This window comes from Equus caballus, chromosome X, assembly GCF_041296265.1.
Source record: "Equus caballus isolate H_3958 breed thoroughbred chromosome X, TB-T2T, whole genome shotgun sequence".
NCBI lineage: Eukaryota > Metazoa > Chordata > Mammalia > Perissodactyla > Equidae > Equus > Equus caballus.
The window spans coordinates 63,897,482-63,920,544 of record NC_091715.1 but is presented as its reverse complement, the minus strand read 5'-3'; the positions used below and the strand labels follow the sequence as shown (position 1 = coordinate 63,920,544).

The following is a 23,063-nucleotide window of genomic DNA, read 5'->3' as shown; positions in this document are numbered from 1 at the left end:
ACAGCAAAAGAAAAATCAACAAAATGAAAAGACAACCTACAGAACGGAAGAAAATATTTACAAACTACATAACCAAGAAAGGGTTAACATCCAAAATATATAAGAAACTCAAGAGCAAAAAAACAAATAACCTAAATTAAAAAATGGGTCAAGGACTTGAACAGATATTTATCTAAAGAAGACATACAAATGACCAACAGATGTATGAAAAGGTGCTCAATATCACTAACGGTAAGTGAAATGCAAATCAAAACCACAATGAGATATTATCTCATACTTGTTAAGATAGCTATCATGAAAAAACCTCAAAAGATAACAAATATTGGTGAGGATGTGGAAAAAGGAACTCCTGTGCACTGTTAGTGGAAATGTAAATTGATGCAGACAGTATGGAAAACAGTGTGTATGTTCCTCAAAACTTAAAAATAGAACTACCTTTTGATTCAGCAATCCCACTTGTGGGTATTATATCCAAAATAATTTAAATCAGGATCTTAAGGCAATATTTGCATTTTCATGTTCATTTCTAGCATTATTCACAATAGCCAAGACGTGGAAGCAACCTAAGTGTCCATAAACAGACAAATGAACAAAGAAAATGTGATATATATATATATATATATATTTACATTTATTTACAATGGAATATTATTCAGCCTCAAAAAGAAGGAAATCCTGGCATTTGTTACAACGTGGATGAACCTGAAGGATACCATGCTAAGTGAAATTAGCCAGATATAGAAGGACAAGTACTACACCCTATTACTTACATGAAGAGTCTAAAATATTTAAACTTATAGAAGCAGAGGGTAAAATGATAGCTGCCAGGGCCTGGTGAAAGGTGTAAATGGAAAGGTCTTAGTCAAAGGGTACAAAGTTTTAGTTTACAAAATGAATGTCTTAGAGATCTACTGTACAGCACAGTGCACATAGTTAATCATACTGTATTCTATAATTTAAAATTTGCTGAGGGTAGATCTTATGTTAGGCATTCTTATCATAAAATAATAATAAAGTAGTAATAATAAATATGGCAGAAGGAAACCTTTGGAAGTGATTGTAACAATGGTTTCACGGATATATATTTATCTTCAAACTCATCAAGTTGTATACGTCAAGCATGTACAGCTTTTTGTATGTCAATCATACCTCAATGAAGTGGTTTACAAAAAACTGTGCATCAAGGTACCCAAGCAAGAGAGTGAAAAGGCAACCCGTGGAATGGGAGAAAATATTTGCAAATAATATATTTGATACATGATTAATATTCAGAATATATAAATTACTTCTACAACACCACAACAATGAAATGACAGCCTGACTAAAAAGTGAGGAGGACTTGAATAAACATTTGTCTAAAGAAGGTATACAAATGGCCAATTAGCACATGAAAACATGCTCAATATTAGGGAAATGCAAATCAAAATTCAATGAGACACCACCTCACACCCATTAGGATGGCTACTATGAAAAAAAAAAACCCAGATAATAAGAAGTATTGGTGAGGATGTGGAGAAATTAGAACCCTCGTTTACTGTTAGTGGGAATGCAAAATGATGGTAATGGAAAACAGTTTGATGTTTCATTAAAAAATAGTATTACCATATAATCTAATAATTCCACTTAAGGGTTATACCTAGAATAACTGAATACAGAGTCTCAAAGTGATATTTGTACACTCGTGTTATTCATAATAGTTAAAATGTGGAAGACCCCCAAATTTTCATTGATCGATGAATGGATAAACAAAATGTGGTATATACATACAATGGAATATTATTCATCCTCAAAATGAAGAAAATTCAGGCATATGCTACAAAATGGATGAATCTTGAGGACATTATGCTAAATGAAATGAGCCAGTCACAGAAGTACCATTACAGCATTATTCTACTCATATGAAGTACCTAGAATAGTCAAATTCATAGAGACAGAACATAGAGTGGTGATTGCCAGAGGCTGGGTGGAAGGAAGAATGAGTATTGTTTACTCATTACTCTGTTCCCATTAAACAATGGGAACATTGTTGCAAGATGAAAAGTTTTCTGGAAATGAATAGTACTAATGTTTGCACCACAATGTGAATACACTTAATGCCACTAAATGGTACACTTAAAAATGATTAAAATGGTAAATTTTATATTATGAGTATTTTTACCACAAAAAATGGTTAAAATGCTAAATTTTATAATATGTGCATTTAACCACAATTTTTAAAAGTAAAAAAAAATTTTAAATGGAGCTAAAATACTTACCCTGTAGGATTGTGAGCTGTAAGTAATTTGATACTAGCAGAAGGTTTGGCTCACAGTACGTGCTCAATCATTGTTGGTTCCTTCCCTCTTTTCCTCTACCTTCCCTCCCTCACCTCTTCTCTATATATCTTAGTTCATGACTTAGGCTCTGCTAAACCTCCCAGTTCTCAACAGACTTCTTTCTCCTTCCTTGCTTCTTTCCTTCTTTCTCTTATTTCTTTAGTTACTATAGGGAACATCAAGGACTTCCAGGAAGAATGCCTCAACTATTTTGCTAGGTAGCAAAACCACACTGTTCTCTTCCAAATGCTCCCACAAAGCAAAGTACATATCTGGATATGTCAATCAGTATTACTGATGCATACAATTGTGCAGATTGTTCACTACCAGTGGTGTCTGGCCCAGAAAGTGAATTGGGTCAATGTACCCTGGTATAGGCCTAAGTTCAAGGTGTGCCTATTTCTAATTCACAGAAAGTCACCATAAGGTCCAGTGCCAGCACTGTGTATGTGTAATTAAGATATTGCGGAGCCTTGAAATCTGACTTGGGGTACTCAATGTCCAGAGATAGAAGACTAAAATTATGGATCCTTGCAGGAGGAGGGAAAAAAACTTTTTGTAGGCTCCAGAGCTGATGGGAAAAGACAGCTCTTGGATCTCAGCTAGAAGGTGGCCTTTCTCACTCAGGACTCCAGGCCACGTCTAACAGGAAGCATGCTTGCAGAGGCCAGCACAGAATGAGGGGCAAAGAGCTTACTTTGGGAAAGAATGGAGAACCTATTAGTACCTCTTAAAGCAACTTGAACAGTGACAACTTTTGTAGATTGAAATTTCTCCAAGGTGAGACAGAATCATGTCTGTTGCATGTAGAAATCTATATCAAGCAAGTCATCCAAAGTAAGATAATCTTGTGTTCAGAAATATATACAACAAAGATTCACATTTGTTTGTGCTTCTATTTTTCATTTTTCTATTTTCTTAGTTACTTAGTAAAGTTCTTTTCAAAATAGACATGTTCACCTCTGGGCCAATTTAGCTGGGCTAAGGATGGAGTGCACAGCATGAGTGGAATAGGTACAGTGCCTCAAAGATACAATGGTTGCCTTGACATTTCCCAACTGGAAAACAGGGTAAGGCTTAGGAATTTGGAGGAGATAGGGATCTGAATGTACCCTCAGGCAAGAGTTTTAACTTGAGGTCTCTTAGGCTCTGACAATGTGTGCAAAATTGTTCTTATGTTGCATGTGTACATTTTGGAAGTGGGGTGGGAAGACGGTCCACAGCTATCCTCAGATTTGAAACACAAAGCACTGGCCTCTCCCAGGACAGTAGAAGCGAGACCTTCCTAAAAACTGAGAGATGCAGGTACTTTGGATAAAGCACTGGATGAGCTTTCTGGAGATTCAGATTTTAGATTGAGCTCTGCCACCACCTTGCTGTATGAGGTCCTCTTGGCCTCAAGTTACATATCTGTAAAATAAGGAAATTGTATGACATGCTCTTCAAGGGCCTTTAAAGCTCTAAAGATCTGAGTTTGTAAGAATTAATTGCCCTGATTTGCCATACCCTGGGGATGACTCTCTAAGTTCAATTTATATACATTAGGTCTGATAAGACGTTGTTCAGTGTTTTCTTCTTTTTCTTGTATTATTTTTATTTTTGCTGAGGAAGATTTGCCCTGAGCCAATGTGTTGCCAATCTTCCTCTTTTTGTATCTGAGCTGTCACTGTAGTGTGGCCACTGACAGGCGAGTGGTGTAGGTCCATTCCTGGGAAACAAGTCCTGGCTGCCGAAGCAGAGCATGCCAAACTTAACCACTAGGCCACTGGGCTGGCCCTGTTCACGGTTTTCTTAATAGCTGAATTTATGGTTTTGCTTCTATTCCCATTCATCCACTAAAATCCCATGAAACAGAAGAAGGGGGTGGGAGGATTGGATCTTTCCTCTTAGCCTGAGTCTACATGGAGTGACTTTGATGGGCTTTACATCAAACTGGCTAGTCACAGTTTGATTTTTTTTTCCTGAATTGACTCGTTGAGACACTTTTGGTGTGGCATAGACTGACAGTGAGTCTCCATTCAGTTTATTCTTCCTCTTCTGGAAGATTTTTAAGGTCTTTTGAGTTTTCAGAGATGAGTGACAGCTTAAAGCCCTTATCAGTGTATATTTGGGTCAAGATAATTATTTGAGAAGATCTTGTAGTACTAAGATGGGGCCAGGTTAAGGGGAAGCAGAGAAAATGGAATAACTTCATTTTCAGCTTGCTTCTTATTGTCCCAGATTGTGGCAAAAAGAGGGTGTGACATAACAATAAGTAATACAGCCTTTGGCTGGCTCACCCCCTGACTTTCTTCCCTCTTTAGGAGACAAAGGCAAGGGGTTGTATAGTTAGGTCATGTCCTATACTTTTCCTCGCTTCCTTACCATATGGTGGTAGACCCATTCCGACCTTTACTGCCACTAGCCAGCCTCTGATTGAAGATTCTAGAGTGAGGGAAGGGAAATGGAGTCTGTCCTTCTTCTTCCTAAGGAGAGAATCCAGGCTTTTGCTCTTTCATGATTCAGAAGTTCTTCATCTCATCCAACCCATTTCTTATTCAATGGCTTTGTATTCACAGTTGTGATTGCCTAGATATTCAGGCAAGTGGCTTGGCTGTCAGCAGAACTGGCTTCTTGGTGGTCATTTACTGAATCTCAGACTCTTAGGGATAGAAAGGAGTTAGTGTTCTTCTAACTCCATTTCCCAATTGGCCAGATCTTCATTTTCTTTAGTATTCTGTCTACCATGAATGAGGGAAGGGTTGCATATTTAGTGGGTGAGTGGGTTAAACTGAAAAGTATTTCATCACTGTGTGTGTATATCATATCTTCCTAACACATTTTTTCTCTATCGCTCTTCCTTTCTTTTTGTCTTTATCTCTATTTCTCTCTCCTCCCCCTCTGAGTGACTCCTTCATTCTCCGTGTCATTTTCCATTGTTCTGGCGTGCCTGGAGATAGGAGTCAGTAGCACCAACCTTTCTGTGCTTTTCAAACATTCAACTCAATCTTACAGCTACTCTGAAAATTAGGTCCACAATTTACACACATAATCATTCTACAAATATTTAATAACACCTGATATATTCCAAGAGATGATCCAAGTAATGAGATAGAGAAAAGAATAATAACAATAGCTAACATTTATATAGCATTTATTATGTGCCAGGCACTGTTTTGGCTGCTTTGCATGGAATTATCTCATTTCTTTTTGTTTTTACAATGTTATAAGATAGTTGTCATCCTCATCCCATTTTACAGTTGAGGAAACTAAAAAACAGAGAGATTAAGTAACTTTCTCAAGGTCATAAGCCTGCAAGTAAAGGAGCCATGGAATCAGGATTCAGATCCAAAGAGTCCAGCACCAGAATATGCACTCCTAACCACTGTTATATTCTGTCCTCATATTTTAGTTATGGAGATACAGTAAACATGTAAATACAGTAAATTGTAACTTTCATGGTAGTGTTTAGGTCTATATAAAATACAGTAGGGTACAGTGAAAAAAAGCGACAAGAAGTGTGTCTTATTCTAATAGGATGATAGAGGAAGGCCTCTCTGAAGAGATGACATTTCAGCAGAAACGTGAATGAAGTGAGGGAGTTTGTTAGGTATTCTAAGTAGAATGAACAGAAAACACAAAGGTCCTAAGACAAGAATGAACAGTGAGGGGTCTAGGATTATTAGGAAGGCTTCTGTGAGTGGGATGTTGTAAATAGGAGGTGTATCATAGGAAACAGAATCCAAAGGGTAAGCAATGACCACATCATGGAGGGCCTAGGCAGCTAGGATAAATAGTTGAGCCTTTAAAGATTTTATTTTTTTTTCCTTTTTCTCCCCAAAGCCCCCTGGTACATAGTTGTATATTCTTACTTGTGGGTCCTTCTAGTTGTGGCATGTGGGCCGCTGCCTCAGTGTGGCTCGATGAGCGGTGCCATGACCACACCCAGGATTTGAATCGAGGAAACACTGAGCAGCCTGCAGCGGAGCACGCGAACTTAACCACTCGACCACGGGGCTGACCCCGAGTTGAGCCTTTATTCTTAGTGGCATTAGTGCTTTTAAATGGAGGACAGATATGGTGTGATTTACATTTTATAAAAGATCCTTCTGGCTTCTGTGAGGAGAACAGACGGTAGGAGGAAGTAGAGCGACCAGGAAGAAGGATATTACTGTAGTTGCCCAGATGAGAGATGACAGTTTGGCCTAGGATAGTGGAGGTGGTGAGAAGTAATCAGATTCAGGATATATTTTGAGGAGTAAAGTTGACAGGTCTTGCTGATGGATTGGATGTGGAGAGGGAGGGATTGGTTGGTTAGTCATTAATACCTTCATAACTGCATCTTTTAATTGTTTGAGTTTGCTTTCCCTTCCCTTTGTGGATCTCTTTTTTACTTCAGAGAAGAACTTTTTTATTATAGATACCATCTGATCATTCATACCATAATAGAATAATATTTTAAAATTATTATTAAATAAAATAATGCATGTGTTCTTTAATCATTCATAGTATGTGCCGAATCTAGTTCTAGGTGCTCAGGATTCAGTGAAGAAAGTAGTCATGGTTTCTGACCTCATGTAGCTTGCTGCTTGGTCAGGATCAGGGATAGGCAATTTACACATCGTGCTGTTTAATCATTACCAACTGCCTGCCCCCATGCACACACTTTAGGAAAAGCTAACAGTTGCTGGGGGCTTTATATGCTCAAATATTTACACTTAACATACTCCTCATAAGAGCTTTTCAAGGTTGGTATTGTTTCCATTTTAAAGGTGAGGTTCTGACTTGCCAACAGATACACAGGTAGTAAAAGACAACTTGCATTTGAATCTTAAACCTTAAGAAGCAGTATAGTGTTATGGTTAATAGTTTTGGCTTTACAGTTAGCCGGATCTGGGTTCAAATCCTAGTTCAACCACTTACCACTTATTTGACCTTGGACAAATTATTTAACCTAAGCATCAATTTTCTGAAACTATAAAATGGGCTGAGGGTAAAAATAACTTCCCTCCCACTTATAAGTTTGTTGTAAATGTTACATGAGCTAATGTGTGAAGCACTGTAGCTCTTAGGATTACTGTTCCCATTGCCCACCTGGACAATCCTTCAGCTAACAATTATCCCAGCTCCGTTCTAAAGTCTACCTGGGTGTATTTGGCTGTGATAACTTTCTTTTTCTTCCTCATTCCATGATTCAAATACATTTATTTTATTTTTCAATCATGGGCTGTTTTTTTTCCCAATTGTTCAACTCGCGTGAAATGTTGATTTAAAAGCAGCTGCCATTTGGAGGCCCTTTACTTATGGTGCCTCTGCAGCTTCCTTCACAACAGGATGGAATGTAGATTTCATTTGCCCTGTCCTCAAACTCCATGCAATCACTTATTTTGCTCAAAGGCTTTCTTAAGTACTTTGCCTTTAAATAGCAGCAATTCAAATATCCAGCCATAATATTTCCTGTATCCCAATCTGGTTTCTCCTTGTCAGTCATTCTAGCTTTCTAGAATCCTTCAATCTCAGATTTGGCAGGAAATTTAGAGGTCATTCAGACCTACCCTGTAATCTGGGTAATCTTAACACTTTTTGTGCTTTAGACCCTTTTGACTCCATTTCAGAATAATATTTTTAAATATGAAATAAAACACATAGGATTACAAAGAAAACCAATTATATTGAAATACAAAAGTTAATGTGACTTGGTAATATATGAATTTCTTTGCTAACAAACGAAAAAATTAGGTCTGGTGTCAGGTCCAAAATTTTGAAGTAGGGATGAGTATACATGATATTTCAAGATGTCTGTAACAAATGTAATGTGATTTAAAGTTATCTGTGGTTTACATTGGAGACAATACTGCAGGTACTGTTAGTACTATTGTAATGTATTGTCTACATTCATAATTGAAGTAAATGGTAAATTACAGTCAGAAATTAGTACAAAAAAAGATGTACTTTTTCCATCAAAATTCATAGATTCCTTGAATTTTATCCAAGGACATCAGGTTAAGAACCCTTGCATCTGATATATGAGTTTTATCTATGTTCTTCTTGGTATATTTGCTTGGAAAAACTCAAACAATTCTTCCTTGAATTCCTCCCATGATGGAGAAATCATTATCTAATGAATAGTGAGTTTCCCATTATTCTCTTGTCAAAGAGCTCAGTTAGGTTGTTCTTCAAGGGAGCTGTAATCTATCTTTCCATAGATTCCTACCATCAGCCCTTATTGTCTCTAGGGCTTCAGAACTAAGTCAGCTTTCTCTTCCAAAGGACAACCTTTTAGCTGCTGGAAGACAATGTTTCTGGTCTTCCACTTGTCTTTTTTCTATTCTATCTAGCCACAGTTCTTTCATTTCATTTTTCTACATTGTGGATTTTGGACTTTTGCACCCTTTGATTGATCTCTGAATGTGCTTCTAATTGGCAATATCCCTCCAGAATAAGTCAGAAAACCCAAGATAGGACAAGAAAAGTGAAGTGAGATACTATCACTGTCCCCCATATTATCTACATTATATTTATTAATGAAATTAAAATTAATGTTATTTTGGGAAAGAGAGAGCTACATTTCATCATTGTCTCAAAAATAAAAAAAGCTCCCAAGTAATTGACCACTTTAATTCAACCAGCAAGTTCAGGTTCTCCTTGGCCTGGATTTGCATCTGGATTTTGCATAAAGTTAGATCGCTACCTTTAACCCCAGCCACCTATTCCTGTGGAGAGATGGTTGGAAACATATTAAGGGCTGCATATAAATATGGATTTCATCATGGGTACACCTTCTACCACTCATCCCTTTGGGGAAACTTTGAGTAGGTTGCCTTTGTGACGGGGTAATCAGATTTTACCAATGGCCAACAAATGAGATCTTGCTTATATACTTACATTGTTTTAGAACAGGAGTCAAGAACCTATTGAAAATTGTGTAGTTTTCAGTGGTATGTGGCTATTTTTTCCCCTTTTCTCTACCTGTTATATCTGGCTGTGACCTTCTTAACCCAAGAAACCTGGTAATATGAATCACAGACATCCTCCTGTCAACCTGTCTTGAGAAAAGTGACAAAGTGACACTTTTCCACCTCCTCCAACAGGGCCCCCTCCCTTAAAATTTGTAATAATAATGGTAGTTAATGTCTATTGAGGTCTTAACATATTTCAGGCACTGTGTTAGACATTTTGTATACATCATCTCATTTAATTCTCCCAACAATCTTATGAGGTATGTGCTATTGATTATTTCATTTTGCAGATGAAGAAACTGAGGCACAAACTAACTTGCTCAAGCTCACATAGCCAAGAAGTGGTTGAGCTAGGATTTGAATTTAGGTAGTCTTTCTCCAGACACCTTATTCTTACTATTACCTATCTCCATGGATCCTTCTCTTCTACTCCCACATTGCCCTTCTTTTAATACCTACGATAGCAGTAGTCACATGGAGAATTGAATAAAAATGCAGATTCTCATCTTGGTCCCCAAAGAGTCTGATTCAGTATATCTGGAAGAGGACACAAGAATGCATTGTTAATAAGCTTCCAGGCAATTCTGATGCACTGGTAGGAGGCTACTTTTTGAGAAACATTGTCTTGGGTTAAGTATAACTGTTGTCTGCCCATCTGAACTGAGACTTCTTTGCAGGTGACCTTTCATTTTAACCCAACGGATATTTGTTGCTCCTTTGTGGGGGCTCAAGCTAGCTTTGAGAAAGCCTGGCTATTACCCCATGCTTCCAAGTCTCTATTCCTGTATGACATAGGGCAGTTACACAGTGAGAGGAAGAGAAATCAAAGCCTGAGATATGAGAAAAAGGAACTGGAATGCCTTTTCCTTTCATTCTTCCTCCAGAGCTCTCTTCACTCTCTAGGGGCAGAAGGGGGGTTAAGTGGAGTGCATTCTAGAGTAGGCTTTACTTGCTTAGGAGTGAACTGAAATAAAAGCATTCCCAAAAAGCACAGGCATTTTTTTCCCTTTGATCTTCCCAAAGCAGCATTTGTTGAGTATTTACTGTGTTCTAGGCACATATCTAAGCATTTCGTGTATATTAACCACAATTAACATTTTAGTCCTCACAAAATCCTGGGGGTAAGTACAATTGCTGTCCCTTTTTTAGATGGGGAAATGCACATAGATAAGTTTAAGGAGCTTTCCCAAGGATAATGGATATATAATGTCAGAGCTGGGCTCTGAAATCAGGCAGTCCAGATCCAAAGCTCAGGCTCTTCACCACTATACCCTCCTTAGTTTAGCTTATTCAGTGACAGAGCTAGAAGAGAATTCAGAGATTAGCTAATCCAGGGAGTTTCAAGTTGTTTATTGACTCATGGAATCCTTTTTTCAAATTGAAGCTTCCACAGATAAATCCAAAGTTGCTAGGCTTTCTGGGCCTGTGGCTGTACCTGCCATAACCCAGGAAGGAGTTCTGCATTAACGTCATTTGAAAACCACTAACCTAGACCTCTTCCCTATTTGGTAGATGAGTAAACTGAAGTTCAGAGAGAGGGCTTGTCTTGCCCAAAGTCACACAGCTAATGGTTGGCAGAGCTGGGGTTGGCACCTGAACTTCCTGATTCTCAATTTTGTGCTCTTCCTAATGTACTACACATTTTACTCCAGGCTAGAATCCCTCTTTCCATTTCTAGCATCTCTCAGCTTCTCCGATGACAGGGCAGAAAACGACTGAGTAACCAACAAGGACTGCAGTTGCGTATGTTGATTTTGGCTTTTGATTTGTAAATCTGCTTTAGAATAACCAAGCAAATTAACTTGGTGACAGATGCTCAGGGTATAAACAATAGAATAGGCTGAGTTTTGTGACTAAAAAGTAAAGGCTGTACACATTTACTATGAACTGATGCTGGAGGGTCCCTTAATAGCGTGACATGGGGAATAGAAAAAGAAGAATCTGGCTCAAGCAGGGAGGAGAACCTTATATTATTAATGTACATGGAGAAATGTTTTGGGACATGCCCTTCTCAGCTCACTACCCAAATACTCAGTGAGTGCCCAAGGCCAAGGCACTATGCTAGGAGTCAGCTGAGATTACAGCCTATATTAGTCTTCTATTACTGCCATAACAAATTTGCCACAAACTCAGTGGTTTAAAACACTGCAAATTTATTATCTTATGGTTTTGTAGGTCACAAGTTCGACATAGGTATCACTTGGTTAAAGTCAAGGTGTTGGCAGGGCTTTCTACCTTTTGGAAGTCTTTAAGGGAGGATCCATTTCCTTACCTTTTCCATCTTCTAGAGCCTGCATGCATACCTTTACTCATGCTCCCCTTCCTCCATTTTCAAAGCCAGCAATAGCGAGCCAAGTCCTCCTTGTGCTACCATCTCTCTGATTCTCTGCAGCTGGGAAAGGTTCTCTGCTTTTAAGGACCCATGTAATTACATTGGACCCACTTAGATGATCCAGGATGACCTCCCCATCTCAAAGTCCTTTATCTAATCACATCTGCAAAGTCTCTTATTCATAGGTTCCCACATATTCATAGGTTCCTGGGATTAGGACATGGATATCTTTGGGGGGCCATTGTTATGATTATACTTACCGAACAGCCCTTTAGGAGTTTATACTCCAGTGTAGAAAATAAGCCTGCACATATATAATTTTAGATAATATGCTATGTTCCAAAATGAAGTATTAATACTCATGCGGGGGATAGGGCTTAAGGAAGGCAATACAAAAGGGATTGAATTTTAACTGGGTTTTCACATATGAGGAAGACGCGTTCAAAAGGGGACGTAATGGGAAATAAACAAGAAGGAGGACTTGGGTCTAAATTGTGGAGGGTGTGGTAAGGAGACATTGAGGGTTTCTGAGCAGAAGAGAGACATGATCAAAGCTAGGTTTCTGCAAGATAATTTGGAAGTAGTAAGAAATTGAGATTGGAGTGAAGAGCAGGAGATAGCAGGCAATAGCAATGGTCCAGTAAAATTGATAAATGCCTGGGGCAGAATGGTGAAACTTAGAAATTGATTGGATGGGGGAAGCTGGAAAAGAAATAAAAATTGAAGACACAGTTTTCTGGACTGGGTTACTAGACGTGTGATTATGCTATTAGATAAGATCAGGAACTCATGAGTAGGAGCCAGTTTTTGAGGAATATAACAAGATTGGTTTGAGGTAGGTTATATTGAAGGTGTCCGTTGGCCTATTTTCAATATTTGAGTCTTTATCTTTATTTTCTCTGGCTGAATCATAGACACACCACAAGTTTTGTCACCTCATCCATAAGGACGACAGAATCCCTGCCTTGTTTGATACGTCAGCCTTGAAAGTAGCCACTTGCCCAGTATGAGTAATGATTTCTGTTTAGAGAATAGTTTACTAACAAGGAATGTGTACCTATTAGAATAAGGTAAATATACCAGCAAATGTCACCTCAAATACTTTTTGGAATGAGACAAGGTATAAAAAGCTATAACAATAATGATAACTTACACCTCTATAATACTTTACATCATACTTTTCTAACCGTCCATCATAGTTCTCTTGTGTACTGTATACACAAGCACATAGTACTTGTGTGTACACAACAAGCAAGTACTATTTGTACTGTTATTTTACAGAAGAAAACTGAGACTCAGAGAGGTTAAGTGACTTTTATACCTTCAGAGCTAGGACTGAAATCCAATTCTCACTCCACTTCTAACTTAACCATTCTGTGCCTCAGTTTCCTCATTCTAATATATGACTAAAAGTAAAGTCTACCTCATAGAGCTTTTGTGAGGATTAAATGAAATAATTCATGTTAAGTGGTTAGTACAGGGCACATCACACAGTAAGTACTCAGTAGAAGCTATTTATCATCATATCATCATCATTATCATCACCATCACCATTATTATTATTGTTATTATTATTACATCAAACTATACAAAAATATTTTGATGTTTTGGTAGACAAGATGCAGAGATCAGCAAACTCTAGCCTATTGGGCAAATCTGGCTCACAGGCTGGTTCTGCAGATAAAGTTTTATTGGAACACAGTCACACCCATTTATTTGCATATTCTTTGTGGTTGCTTTTGTTCTGCAATGACAGGTTTGAATGCTTGTAAAACAGACTGTGTGGTTCTCAAAGCCTAAACTATTTATTATCTGTCTTTTTACAGGAAAACTTTGCCAATTCCTGGATTGCAGACCATTAAAGTGCAGTTGTGTGATTCTTATGATCTGAAGACCTTTCTCTCTGCACACACACATGTATACAGATTTAAAAATACTGTAGTTCTAGTCTCTTCAAGAAAATTATCTCATGTAGATTGATTTAAATGGTATGGTGGTGGATGTATTTGTTATAATGATGGGCTAGAAGGTGGTTCACACTTATTCTGGTACCTCCAGAAGAGGCAGTGAGTTCTGGGAGATAACCAAAAGACATAAATCAGTTTAAGAAAAATTGAGTAGGAAGAATTTAGGAAAGGCTTTAGTACAACGAAGACATGATGGTTAGTGCAGTAGCTGCCCTGAGCAAAAGAGGAGACAGAGTTAGGTAGAGTTAGGACTAGAGGTCTAAAAGATAAGCTACTTTGGAAACTGACATAAGTAGAGAGGGTCTTTCTCAGGTCAGAATTTGTTGAAGGGCAACTGGGGATGAGTGAAGTAGAGTAAGGGCCAGGAGGCTAATGCAGTGACAGGATTGGGGTGAGAATCCAGCCAGAAATGTTCTAATAATCCCAAGAACTGTGTCTCAGACAGAAGATCTAGTCTATAGCTGAAAGAGGTGAGATATGAAGAAGGTAGTGTCTGAGTTGTGTCTTACTGTAGAGAAGTGAAAACAAAACAATGAAACAAAACAAAGCACCCAGCATATTTAACACCTTTAATGTGTCAGGTACTATGATAGACATTTTTATCAGTGTGCTCAGAACATATATTCTTGATATTTTCTCACTAACACAGAGAGGAGTTTTTCTTCTTAAATTGATTGACATGAAGTCTACTTGTCATAGGAAAAAATTGGAACCAGGGAAGCACAAAATAAGTAAAAATGAGGAACCCTTGATTTTATGTGATGGCAGCTGGATTCAAGCAGCAGCGTATATGAGCAACTTTCAGTTTAGGGGTTCCATGACAAGCTTTATCATGTGCTTCTTATTCCTATGATACTATAGGATTTCTTTGAGAGAAGGAACCAGCTAGAGCCATGTCCCTAATCCCTTCATATATTGGCCTACCTTTTGGGGCCAGGCCCATGCTGGTTAAAGGTAGCTATTTTCCCTCACTCCATAGTAGCAGTCTTCCTCCACTACCAGGCCCAGAGATTAAGAAGAAGTTACCAGACTGCCTTCATTTTGTCTCTATCCCCCCACTGATACCTCACAGGACATCACTTTTCCTTCAAAACTCTGCCCAGCTTAGTGCCATGGAAATTTCCCCAACTTGCTAACAGGGGGTTGGTCCTACCTCCAAAATACATGCAGTGGGACAAAGTGAGTGGTATAGCCCCAATAATCTGAGTTTTCACAGGCCTCATCCAACTACCTCTTTCCATACACTCCATTGTATAGACTCCATTAATTTTTTAAATTGTAAGAACACATAACATGAGATATACCCTTTTAACAAATTTTAAGTGCACAATACAGCCTTGCTAACTCTAATCACAATGTTGTACAGCAGATCTCTAGAACTTATTTTGCATAACTGAAATTTACACTGGTTGAACAGCAACTCTCCACAGACTCCATTGATTCTTTTCTCTTTGGGTCCTCACAGCTCTCTCAGAGTCATATTAACTGTTCCCTTGTGACCAATAGAAATATGATATTAAAGCCATTTGCTAGAGAACTATAATTATCTCAGAGCTAATATGTGTAGTCAACATGAAGGATCTCTGGAAAAAGAGCTCCTTATAAAGAAAATAAATTAAGAAGGGTACAATAAGAGTTGGAAAAATTCTCCATAGACACATGGAAGGTGGATATTTTTGTGTGCTCACATTCCTCCTTCCTTCTCACAAGGGCCGAGTTTTTGATTAATTATCAGCTTAGTTGTGAGAAAAGGTATTGAGGAAGATTTCTCTTCCAAACATAGCTAGGGTTGACCATCTTCCTGAGAGCTGATTAGATCCCCAGAAGCCAACCCTCAGAAAGGACTCTTCTCTCCTTCCTTAGAAAAGAATAACATTTATCCTGGGCACAAATCACCTTGCTCCTTAGGAAAGCCCATTAGAACAGAAGGCACACAAAAGGTTAGGCTTAAAGCATCCTCGTAGTCTAGACCCCCTGGATGTGTCTGTTCTGTTAGCATTTCCTTGCCACACTTTTCTAGAATCTGGTCAACATTCTTTTGCAAAGGATGACAGCCAAGTCTATGTCAATGTTTATTGGTCAGACTATAAAACAGAGACAGATGAGACAGATCTCTGAACCACTTAGATTTTATAGTCATGGAGCCAGTTTTATTTCCCAAACAAACTCTTACATTGAAGTCTGGTGATATAGGTTGAATTATGTCTTCCCAAAAAGAAATGTTGAATTCCTAACCCCTAGTACCTCAGAATGTGACCTTATTTGGAAATAAGGTCTTTACAGAGGTAAGTTAAAGTGAGGTCATAAGGATGGGCCTTAAACCAATATGACTGGTGTCCTCATAAGAAGGGAAAACTTGGATACAGAGATATATATGCGGAAAGAAGATGATGTGAAGAGACACAGAGAGAACACCATGAGAAGACACAGGATTGTAGTGATGCATCTACAAGGCACTGAACGCTAAAGATTGCTGGCCAACCACCAGAAGCTAAGAAGAGACAAGCAAAGATTCTCCCCTACAGATTTTAGAGGGTGCATGTCCCTGCAGACACCTTGATTTTTGACTTCTAACCTCCAGAACTGTGGGACAATAAATTTCTGTTGTTTTAAGCCACTCAGTTTGTGGTAATTTGTTGTGGCAGCCTCAGGAAACTAATACAGCTGGTATGTAAAATATAGGAAACAAGAGCTTTTCTCCCTAAAGGAGAGATGTGGGACTTAGAGTCCTACTGTCAAGATCCACCTTTGTCTTTGAGGTACCTCTGCAAAATCTTAATACAATTCATAACAAGCTTAAAAACCATAGCTGTGTTACCCTTCTCTTTCTCTGAAAAGGTATAATTCATAGCTTTTCCAACATGGTTAAGTGGAATAAATGTTCACTTTAGTCCAAAAAGACCTCAGTGCCCCTCCCAATTTTATGACTAATCCACTGTAACCTAGAGAAAATCCCTTTTCTATGGGTCTTGGTTTCTTCATCTCTAGGGTCTCTTTCAGTCCCCAAATTTGATTATTGTAATTATTGGTAGAAAATAAGCTCACCAGCCTCCTCCTAAGAATGCATTCAGGTTAGCTGGATGAACTATGAGGCCACTGCCCCTAAATTAATAACTCTTTCTTAATGAGCCTTGTAAATTCTTTCTGAAGCCCTGTCTACTTTGGTCCTATCTTCTGGGAATATAAGCCATAGTTACTCATCAATTTAAAATAGAGAAACAAAGCTCCTGACTCCTCATTGACTGGGGTGGATCCTGTGTAGACTATTAAAGCTCTCTCTCTGTTTGTTTAGTGGACAAGTGGTTTGTGAAAAGGTGTGTGTTAATTATTTGGGGGACAAATGAGGAAGGCCCCATGTGTATACTCCACAGAAGTCTGTTAGGGTCAGGTGTAAAATAACGCTAATCTGAAAGGGACATACATTTCTGTACTGGAGGGAGATGAACAGTATAGAGGAGAGATCTCAGTTTAAAGAAAGACTGGGATTAAAAAATAAGAAATGCTTCTGGAGAGGGTGGCTAGGTCAGGAATACTGATGTAGACTCTGAAGGCTCAGACAGCTGATTTCTTTACAGACTATGATATTGACGATAGTGCTAAAGATGGCTGTAGTTACTGGGCATGTACGGTCTCAGGAGCTAATTTTTCACAATTATCCCCTTGTTTCAAATGAGCAATCTGAGATTTGGTGAAGATGAGTAACTTGAGAAAAGTCACCAAGCTGGACGGTGGTTGATCCAGGCTTTTAACACAGGAAGTCTGACCCAAAGGCACATGTCGTTAACCACTATGCGATAAGTATCTACACTAAGAAGTATAAAAGAGCCATGTCTTAGCAGGAGTGTTTCTCTTTCACAATACTTTGGGTAGAACCTGAGCCTGAGTCCTCTTTAAGCCATGAGAGAAGGAGCTTTTGAGTCTTCAAATATTTGGACTTGTAAGACATTGTACTGGGGAGTACCTATATGGCAAAAGATTGTGGAGAATTGAGGCCCAGTATTTTTGAATCTTCAGTTATAGGAATGAGTTTTCTTGCTGTGTTGTGGGGAACAGAGAAGAATTAGGCACCACCTCTGCTCCCAAGGAGCTCCCAGACTAGTAGAAGAGATGAGATGATACACAGTTTACTGGGAAACAAAAGAGAACATGGTAAGTGCAACATGTAACCCAGAATTGAATGTGGAATTGTGTGAAACAAATTCTAATTGTCAAAAGAAGTTTCAGTAGCAGGAGGTCAATGAAATTGGTGGTCTACAAGGGGAAGTGTAACAGATGAGGTTATTTTTGGTTTTTTTTGAAGGATGGTTACAATTTGAGAGGTAGAATAGGAGGGATGAAGGGAAGAGAACATAGCAGGTTAGCTGAGTGCACTTAAGTAGCGAGATAAGAAGAGTAGAGGGGCTGGCTCCATGACATAGTGGTTAAGTTCAGCAGGCTCTGCTTCAGCAGCACAGGTTCATGGGGTCAGATCCTGGGTGCAGACATACACCACTCATCAGCCATGGTGTGGAGGCGACCCACATACAAAGTAAAGGAAGACTGGCACAGATGTTAGCTCAGGGTGAATGTTCTTCAGCAAAAAAAAAAAAAAAAAAAGTGTGTGTGCACTTGTGTGTGCACTCATGTGCATGTGTGTAAGTGCTCATATGCTGCAGTGAAAGAACAATGCACCACACCAGGTTCTATCATAGCCAGATCTAAGAATAAAATGTACGTGTGTGTGAGGAGGTGTGGAAAGTATGAGACTTGTTGAGAAGAAGAATGCAAATAAAGCATAATTGTTGAAAATTCTCCTATTCTTATTTACCAGGTCACCCTTCCAAATCTGAGGCTAATTTTATGTCTCACCCTAATGGTCCACTTTGATCTTTATATGCTATAGTATATATACTAAGGGCTTATCAGATGAAAATTTAAGGCCCAGTATCTGGTCCCCTGCATTTTAGTAGGTAATTTTGGAATACTGAGATCCAAAGAATTGAATTTCTAATGATGAAATTTTTGACCATGTAGTATGTGTTGGAAAAATTTTTGGTGGGTGGACTTCCCAGTGTACTTTAAACCATGTTACTTGCCTACTTTACTTTCAGAACTAATCTGTTTTTAATACTAAACTCTGTTCTACTATTTCCAACATTCTGGAAACTTTCAAGAAAATGGGGATGTGATTATTATGTAAATCTGACCTTACCTCTGTCCTGTGGCATGAGGATGTTGAGGTGATTCCCACACCCATAAATGTGCCTACGTGCATGGACACCCAGGCTGAGCCATAACAAAGCCAGGACCATTCAGCTCCTTCTGTGTGCCAAACACTTTACTAAGTGCTTTTCATATATTATCTTGGCCACAAGCATATTATTGATTGAATTTTTTGTTTTCTGATGTATTACTCACTTGTGGCCTGATATCAGATCACCTGAGGCAGACCTGGGTTCCCCTTTCTTCCCCTCCCTACCCAACTTTGTATGCATTGCCAGTTGATATTTAAGGCATTAGTGGGCTGTGAAATCAATTTATTAGGTCAGAGCCAGAAGTTTAAAAAAAGGAAATTGGTTAGGGTAGAAATGGATAAAACTGGTTATAATAGTGAAGAAAAGGAAGAAAAGAAAAAATTAGAGGGTATCACATATAGTAAAGATTAATATTCTTTCATGAAACCATTATTTTCAGTGTGTGTGTGTATGTTTGTGTTTGTGTGTGTCCTATATAAAAAAGAATTTGTGACTGTGAATTGTGGTCCATGAAGTTTGAAAATCACTGATTTAATGTGAAATAAAAAGTTCTCAGGAGAAACCAAATAATAAAGCTTGTCAAACAAGAACTTGTGTTTTACACATAATTATACCATGTTTTACATTTCCTTCGAGGCTCTAACACTTCTTTCCATACAAGTGCAAACAGTTCTTGCTGCTCACAGACATTTTGCTATTTAATACAGTAGCCACTATCCATATATAGCTATTGAGCCCTTGAAACATGGATGGTGTTAATTGAAAATGTGCCATCAGTGCAAAATACACACCAGATTTTGAAGACATAGTATGAAAAAAAGATCATAAAATATCTTATTAATAATTTTATATTGATTATATCTTAGAATGGTAATATTTTTGATATATTGGGTTATATAAAATACGTTATTATTAAAATAAAATGTCTCATATTTCTTTTCACTTTTTAAAATGTGGCTACTAGAGGGGCTGGCCCGGTGGCGCAGCGGTTAAGTTTGCACGTTCCGCTTCTCGGCGGCCAGGGGTTTGCTGGTTCGGATCCCGGCTGCAGACATGGCACCGCTTGGCACACCATGCTGTGGTAGGCATCCCACATATAAAGCAGAGGAAGATGGGCACAGATGTTAGCTCAGGGCCAGGCTTTCCCGGCTGCAGACATGGCACCGCTTGGCACACCATGCTGTGGTAGGCATCCCACATATAAAGTAGAGGAAGCTAGGCACAGATGTTAGCTCAGGGCCAGGCTTCCTCAGCAAAAAGAGGAGGACTGGCAGTAGTTAGCTCAGGGCTAATCTTGCTCAAAAAAAAAAAATGTGGCCACTAGAAAATTTGAATTTATATAGTGACTTGCATCATATTTATTTAGACATTGCTAGTCTGTACAACAAACATATATATAAACAAGATTTGTATGATATCATAATTTGATGATTTTCTCTGTGCTTATGTCACTCAGTTTCAGGGTGGTCCTATACCCAGGCATGATCTTTGTATATTCTATTAAAAAGTCAAGGTTCTAATGCTTCTCACTCAGCCCTCTTGCAGAAATTCTACGTTCTCTGGGGGTTCTAGAAGTCACATAGAATTTAATCTGGTACAATCTCAGAGGTTGATAAGGAAGTTAACTAAACTCATCTCTCTGAATGTGAAAGAGAATCATCATCTCCTGGGACAATTTGTTACTTGGAGTGACCCCATATGTCCTTCTTGTACTTTATGATCTGAGTTCTATCCTCTGGACCTACATACAGCAGGAGTAATCCCTCTTTCACGTGACTTCCCAAAAGGTCTTTGAAAATGGCTATTATTTTTTCCTGCTGAGTCTTTTCTTTTTCCAGCCTAAATAGTTCTAGTTCTTGTAGCTTCTCCTCAAGATTATGATTTCCAGCACCTTCATCTCTCCAGTTTTTCTCCTCTGAACATCCTTCAAATTATCATTGAGACTGTTAAATTATGACACCTAAAATTGTATTAAGTAAGATTATCACTTTTCTTACTTTGCACATTATGCTTCTAGTAAGGCATCCTAACATTAACAAAATTATCTTTCTGGACAACCAAATCATTCCTGTTCTGGCATATTTAGCTGAAATTTCTAAGTTTTGTTGATATTTATATGTCCTGCTGTTGGTCATTCTCATCGTTTTATAATCTTGTGGGTTTTTTTTCTGTATACAAGTATAGAAATGATAACAGGTCTCTCTGTGATACTCCATTTTGTGAGTTTAGATCTATCATTTGAGTCTGCTAAGAACTTTTATGGATCTTGCCTGTTATCTGATGAATTTTTTTAATCTTTCCTGTCTTAACTACATTTACCAATCTGATTAGACCCTGGTGCTATCTGTCCCTTTGTCTCTAGGGTCAGCTAGATGTCTCTGCTCCTAAAAAGACTCTCCTAATGCTTCTTCCTTTCCCTTCCTCCTGGGAGTCCTGGCCCATGCTATGTGTGCTATTGTGAGGTTTGTAGGAACTACACTGCAAAGTCCTACTTATTTGATGTTGGGCATTATCAAATCCTTAAAATGTTCCTTCTGTCCATCTCACCTTCACTCTCACTTTCCATGCTGTAGTTCTGAGAAAGTTCCAGTTTTCCTCTCATGTCCAGCTCAGCAGGTCTTAGGTCTCTATGACCTCTACATCAGAGTCAGTTGGTTTTGGGGAGCCTGTCCTGTCACTGGTGGAGTCTCTCTAACAGCTGATGGTAAGACTAGTGCTCATAATCATGTAGAATGTTGTACTGAGCCACAGGATTTTCTTTTTTTTCCAGCTTTATGAAATGGAATGACATATAACATTGTGTAAAGCTAAGATGCACATGTGATGATTTGATACATGTATATATTGCAAAATGATTATCAAAATAAGGTTAGTTAACACATATATCACCTCACATAATAACCATTTTTTTTCTTTTTGGTGAGAACATTTAACATATATTCTCTTAGCAATTTCAAGTAAGCCTTTCACTTGGTGCTTTGGTGCCCCTCTCCCAAGGCATCTGCTTATTTTCTTGGACATGACCAAGCAGATGTCCAGAAAGCAAAATATAGGTAAGTTTCTCCTGTCATTTCTTCAGTGGACAGTTCTGGCTTTTGGAGAGGTATTCTGGGGCACTTAGATGGGAGAGGTGGCTCTTTAACCAGTTTTTGTCCCCTCCATTGCCCATCTACTGGTCAACACCCCTTGAGAACAAGACCATCAGCCCACTCTAGCCGCTGGCTGACTCTTTCTTGGAGTTAGGATAAAGCTTAGAGGGTTGGTTCCCATGAAATACTTTTCTCAAATTCATAAAGGTAGATTCTGACTCCAGGTTGTATTAAACAAAACCAGACTTATTAGGCAACCTGTCTTTATACTGACCCAGAATGGCTTAGAAAGAAAACAGTTCTTGACCCAGTCAATTATGACATCATGTTGTATTTTTAGGATGGCATGGAGTTTCTCCAGAGTAGGCAAGCATACAACCATACTAAGATCCAAGTAATTGTAATGTGTTTATATAGACACAAATACTTAAGGAACTCCCAGGGTGAGTCAAAGGATTAGAATCAGAAATCTAGGGGAAGAGTTGGAGGCAATCATATTTATAAAAATAATTATTAAGTGACACCTATTTTTTAAGCATTGTGCTAAGCACTTTATAAATCTATATACTTTATCTTAGTCTTCATAACAATCCTATCGTATGAGTGGTATTATCCTCATTTTATGGACATAGCATCTAAGACTCCAGAAGTGAAGTTATTTAGTCAAGACTGCATGGGCAGTGGGAGGCTGAGCTGGGATTTGAGTCTCACTGTGCTAGGATCCAAATCCCTTCTTTTCATTGTACAACACTGCCTCCCAGGGGAGGGGCAAAGCTTGACATAGAAAAAGAAGGCATTTGAAGGAGAAAGAAGAGCTTATAGAAAGGCTTCAAGTTATAGAGGTGAAGGTTGAGCAGATGTCCCAGAATTTCAGGATTGGAAGGCTTATTCAAGGTTACTCTTCTCCTATCTGGAGTGGAATGTATGACTTTAGAGAAGTGAAAAAACACCCATTGATGAATCTCTTGATGTCTCTTTTCTTCAAGAAGTAGACACTGGGCTATGGCATGAAGGGAGGTCAAAGGTCATCAGGAGTCTGGAGGAAGGGTGATCCAGTAGGTCTGGTTTCAAAGGCTGTGCTATCTCTAATGAGAGCTGGGACACATTTGCTCCTAATTCTCAAACCTACTCTAACTTCACTGTGAAAGTCCTTTTTCTAGCCCTGTAAGGCCTTCACCGGGCACAGGC

General features: G+C 38.6%; 1 long non-coding RNA gene across 1 annotated transcript in view; it reads left to right on the top strand.

The window, feature by feature from the left end:
* Positions 1–13,468, top strand: part of LOC138921988 (uncharacterized) — a 321,454-nt gene extending 307,986 nt beyond the window's left edge. Inside the window, exon 4 of the long non-coding RNA XR_011435057.1 lies at positions 13,412–13,468. This is a non-coding gene — a long non-coding RNA (uncharacterized lncRNA). The remainder of the gene's footprint in view (positions 1–13,411) is intronic.
* The last annotated feature ends 9,595 nt before the right edge of the window (positions 13,469–23,063 follow it).